Source organism: Equus przewalskii, chromosome 26 (genome assembly GCF_037783145.1).
Source record: "Equus przewalskii isolate Varuska chromosome 26, EquPr2, whole genome shotgun sequence".
Taxonomy (NCBI): domain Eukaryota; kingdom Metazoa; phylum Chordata; class Mammalia; order Perissodactyla; family Equidae; genus Equus; species Equus przewalskii.
Genome location: NC_091856.1, coordinates 5,075,180 through 5,081,338, shown reverse-complemented (window position 1 = coordinate 5,081,338; position 6,159 = coordinate 5,075,180).

Genomic DNA, 6,159 nt, shown 5'->3' with positions numbered 1-6,159 from the left:
TTCGCAAACACTCAGTGAGATGTCCTGGGTAGGAATTATGATCGCTATATTACAGATGAGGGAACCGATGCCCAGAAAGGTGGTAATCGGCCAAGGGAAATGCCGGGAGCCAGGTTTCCTGACAGTGGCCACCCCAGCTGCCCACCCCTGCCCTCGCCAGCCCTCAGAGTGCAGGCGGCTGGGGGCAGGGTTTGTTCCGCTTTTGGGAAATTAATGTAAAAGATTTTATATGAAACTGTCTGATGTGAATTCGTATGTATTTATGTCTATAAAACAAGGCTTCAGAGAGTTGTCACGGGTGCTGTAAGCCACTCTGGGCTGTGTCTTGGATGGGTTTCCAAGCCGGCTCACTCTGTTGTGAGGGGTGGACATCAGTTTCCTAGGGCTGTGTTACAAGGTACAGACTGGGCAGCTTAAACAACAGGAATTTATTTTCTCTCACTTCGGGAGGCTAGAAATCCAAGATCATGGTGTTGGCAGGGCTGGTTTCTTCTAAGGCCTCTCTCTTTGGTTTGTAGCTGGCCGTCGTTTCCTTGTGTCCTCACACGATCTTCCCTCTGTCTGTGTCCTGATCACTTCTTCTCATAAGGACAATGGTCACATTGGATTAGGGCCCATGCCAACGACCTCATCTTACTTTAGTCGCCTCTTTAAAGGCTGTATCTCCAGATATGGTCACATTCTGAGTTACTGGGCGTTAGGGCTCAGCATACGAGTTTAGAGGGGGCACCGTGCAGTCCGTAATGGGGTGGAAAAGCTGAGAAAGCCAGGTCACCCTTCCAACTTGTCGCCGTGAGAGTGGTAGTGTTCTAGTCTGTGGCCTTGATCCACACCGCCAGAGCTGGAAGCTATGTAGCTCTTTCTCTGAGAAAGCTCCATAACTAATCTGCTTCTTGGATATGACTCTTTTCATCACTTTCTATGGGAGTGGAGCTTGGAGAAAAGGTTTCTGATTCCCATTCTTGAAGTGAGGAATTATATCCAACTTTGGAGTCACTTAGGAACACGTGTGTACTTACACATGCATTTTTAAAAGACGTTAAACTCTATATTATTGCATATCCTTCTGCAAAAAGTATTTAATCAGTTACTTAACCAACTTCAGATTTTTGGACATTTGTATTGCTTCTAGTTTTTCAAAGTAATGCTGTGATAAACATATTTGTAAGAAGGTATGATTTTTTCTTATGACAGATTCTTACAAATGGAACTCCTAAACCATGGGACATGCAAACTTCTAAGGCCTTTGATCTTCATTCTAAGTCATCTTCACGTTCCTTGTTCCGACTTACACTGCTCTCCCCCGAGCTCTCCTCCAGCAAGGACTGAGGTGGCTGTTTCCCCTTTTCAAGGCACAAAGATTATGCTCAAAAAAACCCAAAAAACAAAAATCCACCTGACCAAGATGACAGGTAAAAATTACTAGAGAGGTTAAAAGCTTCTGCTTTCCAAGCATTCAGTCCCTTCTTTTGTGAATGGATTGTTGACGTGTCCATGATTTTCATTGCTTCTTTTTCTTATCGACTTGTGTGTGCTGTTTATAAATATGAACCAACCCTGCAGCATATTTGTTCTAAATGTGTTTTGAATACTTTTCTCACTTTGCACTTGTAGTTTAGGTGGTCCCTGACATTTTTCTTGTACACATGTCTGGAATGTCCTGAGATCTATCTAGCAACCTTGAGCTTTCTGTGCTCCGCCTTTGATGCTGTGCTCATAAAGCCTTCCTTCCCTCAATCCAAGATTATATAAATATTTACCTTTATTTTTTTCGGGTATTTTTCTGGCTTTACTTTCTAAAATCTTTTTTTTTAAATAATTGTGGTAAAACATACATCACGTAAAAATTTACTATTTTAACTATCTTTAACTGCACATTCAGTAACATTAAGTATATTCACAGTGTTCTACGACCATAACCACTATCCATTTCTAGAACTTTTTCATCATGCCTAACAGAAACTCTACCCAAAACAATACCTCCCCGTTCCTCCCTCCCCCTGGCCCTAAAAATCTCTGTTCTACTCTCTGTCTCCATGAATTTGTCTATTCTAGGTACCTCATGTGAGCAGAATCATACAATACTCGTCTTTCGGGGTCTGGTTTATTTCATTTAGCGGAATATTTTCAAGGTTCATCCTTGTTGTAGCATGCATCAGAATTTCATTCCTATTTAAGGCTGAATAATATTCCATTGTCTGTATATTATGGTTTCGCTTTTTACATGTAATTCTCTAATCTGCCTAAACTCTATTTTGATGTATGGGATGAAGTAAATATCTAAACTAACTTACTAAATAGCTCATCACCTCCCCTACTCATCTGTAATCCTAACTTTACCTTACACTCAATACTGTGCATTCTCTATCGGGATGACAGCGCCCTCGAGGGAGTGAAAATTGGTTCTTGAGGTACAAAAAAAATCTTACTCTTTTTACGTATAAAGCACAGATATACATACAGGACATAAAGAGATATGTATTATATCCATGGTGTTAAAATTTCATGGGAGGGGGTGAATAGGGGAAAAAGTCTAAACATTTTTTAGACTTTAGGGGGTGACAATGAAACAAAGGTTGAGAAAGCCGACCCTGTGCTAAATTCTCCCATGTGTTTGCGAGTTTGTCTGAACTCTTGCTTCGCTCCACCGATGTGCCCGTGCCCGTCCCTGTCCCAGAAACACTGACTTCTGGTGCTCCTATTGCTCTGTTCACATCCTTCCTGGCAACAGTGAGAAGTGGAAGTCACCGTGCTCCTCTACTTGTCTACCTGTCTATGACCATCTCCTTTAGTGAGAATGAAGGCTCAGTGGGCACTGGGGCCTTGTCCTGGTCACCATTGTGCCCCAGTGTTTTCCATGGTGCCCGGCGGAAGGTGCTCACTAAATACTTGTTGATTGAGTCAATCAATTTAAATATGTGGTAGGCCAAATCCTTTCTAATTGCTCTTTTTCTCCAAAATTTTGGCTATTCTCACCTGTTCACTCTTGAAAATGAACTTTAGGATTACTTTAATTGGCTGCAAAAAATCATACCAACCCCTCCAGGAGGTGGAGCTTCTTGTGGTGGGGACTGGAGTCAGTGACTGGATCCCAAAGATTAGAGTGTTGAAAGGGAAAATGGTAACTTCAAAGCTGAGAAATCCGGCAGAAACCACCCTAACCAATGATCGAGGTGAACATCACCATGTGCACATCACGTACCCAGACATCACATGATGGGAGGGGCCCTTCGCCTCTGCCGTGGTCTCTCCCAAAACCCGTGACCCCAGTCTAATCATGAGACTACACCAGAGAAACCCAAAAGAGAGTATTCTACAAAACAGCTGACAAAAGGGCTGAACAGTACTTTTCAAAACCTTCAGGGTCATCAACAACAAGAGAAAACTGAAATGTGTCACATTTGGGAGTAAGGAAACACGATGAGTAAATGTGGAATCCTGGACGGGATCCTGGACCACTAGTGGGAAACCTCTTGAGTTTTTCAGGTATAAGTCATATATTTGAAATTATTATAATTATTCTTTCAAATATCTATCATTATTTATCTAGAAGACCTAGAACAACAAGGTATGCTATTCGTTTTATTGTTTGTGGGTTTTTTTGAGGAAGATTAGCCCTGAGCTAATCTGCCACCAATCCTCCTCTTTTTGCTGAGGAAGACTGGCCCTGAGCTAACATCCCTGCCCATCTTCCTCCACTTTATATGTGGGATGCTTGCCACAGCATGGCTTGACAATCGGTGTGTAGGTCCGCACCCGGGATCCTAACCAGTGAACCCTGGGCCACCAAAGCAGAACATGCGAACTTAACCACTGCACCACCAGGCCAGCCCCATTAAGACATTTTTAATGTCCAGAAATGAATACTGAATTTGATCAAATGCCTTTTTAGAAAATATTAAAATGCTCATACTTTTTGTACTACAGATGTAATTTTATTACAATATCCCTGCATCCGTAAAATACCCCCTTCTAGGTGTAAAATGCTGGAATTGATTTGCAAATATTTTACTTAGGATTTTAGCATCATTGTTTAATGGTATAGGAATGACCTATCGCTAGGAGGTAAGGAATACTTACCTGTAAAACGTTTGGGCCCAAGGCCTCTTCTGAGCTGCTCTTTGACAACCCTTTATTTCATGGTTACCACTTCACATGTACAGCTTTTATTATATATACAGGTATTACTTTGAAGACAGTATTGGTAGTTTATATTTTCTGAGCCAAGTGCCCAGTATTTTCAAACTCATCAGCAAACAACTGTAATAGTATTCTCCAGCAGCCTTCGTAATGGCCTTATTCTCATCCTAACGTTACCTTCAGGTGTGCTTTCCACAATTTTATTTCCTGCCTAGATTTGCCAGAGATTCCTTTCACAGGTTTTTCCAAAGTATCTGCTCTTTAAGTTATTTATAAACTATTTGGGTTTCCTGTTATCCAAGTAATTTTTTTCAATTTTTATCTTTATTAATTCCTTCCTCCTGCTTGTCTTCTTCTCCCCTCTCTTGTTAACATTTTGAGTTGAATATTTGCGTTTTATTTTTTTGTTAAACAATACAAACATTTAAAGATATTAATTTCCTCTGAGAACAACCTTGGCCACATGCCATACTAGCTATTATTTACTGAGTGCAGATACTGATGTAAGTGCTTTACAAGTAATTTTTAATCTTCTCTCCAAGCCTATGAGGTAGGTATTACAATCACCATTTTGCAGGGGAGAAAACTGGAGCTCAGAGAATTTAAATAACTTACCCAAGGTCACACAGTTAATAACCACTGGCACTAGAATTCTAATACCAGAGAGCATAGGACACCCGTGACTGAGCACTCAATGCTGAATTTTGATACGTAGTTTTTATTGCCTTCCAGCCTCCCCCACCAAAGAGTTTATAATGGCAGCTTCTATTTCCCCTTTTACACAATAGTTATTTAGGACATTTATTGTTTTTATTTCCAAGAGATTAGATTGTTTGATTGTTAACCTTTTTGGTATTATTTTCAAATTTTTACATATAGTGGCCAAAGTACTTGCTGGAACAAAATTTTTTGGAAACCAAAAATGTCTTTTGACACAGAACATAATATAAAAAGACTAAATAATACCTACTTAACAACTTTAAAATAAAACTAGCAAAATGAGTTTATTCGGGAATAGCAAAGGAATTGCAACTCGACTCATGCTAACTATGGTGAACCACAGGCAAGTCCAGACAACAGAACAGGGAAGCTTGTGTTCATAACAAAAAAGGGGGAGTTGGGAGGGGCTCTACTAAATGAAAGATCATTGGAGGAGAACAAGAGCCCAGGGTGGTGCCAGCTCCTCATTGGCTGAGCTATGGTGTTTCCCATTGGCTGGACTTGTTGCCCCGCGAGCAGAAAATCCTCCTTCCTCGTGCTGGGGTAGTAAAGAAGTAGCCAACTTCCTGTTGGAGACGCCAGGTCTCTTCCTATTTGGGACAATAGGGGACAGCGGTAGGGCGCAAGAGCTCCCTCTGCAGGTCATCCTGACTCCAATTTTAATTGACGTTTCCTTTATTTTCACAAACTCAATGTATTATTGTATTCTGATTTCTCTTTTTTTGTGTGTGGTTATTTTCTAGCAAATCTTACAAAGGCTGAACGTGGTGTGTTAAAATCTCCCATTGGATTTGTAGTGCTTCTGAGTTTTCAATGGTGTGAATTCTACAAATATAATCTACCATCCTCTTTGTGGCTTACTACCTTTTGCCTCGAGGTCTACTTTATTAATTTTTAATTACAGCTAACATTTATTGAGCATTTAGTCTGCCCCACACTCTGCTTCACACGTATTACTTTAATTACCAAAACAACTCCAGGGGTAGCACTAAGTGTGGGTCCAGGTTTTGTGGGGATTAGAATTTATACAATACTGAAGGCCTTCTTAGAAAAAAAATACAAAATTATGAACACAAAATTAGATACGAAAATGGGTATTTATTTAGAATGAATGAATAAATCAAAACAAATTGAGAGATCTCTTCTGGCATTTGGGAGAAATGTTCCTGGCAGCAACCTCCCCACCTAGAAAACTACAGATCCCAGCGGCCCCTGAAGGTGAGCTTAAGCTTCCTTAGCTTCAGGTAAATCCACCTCCGGAGGCAGGTGTTACCCTTAGTCCCATGTTTATATAGATGA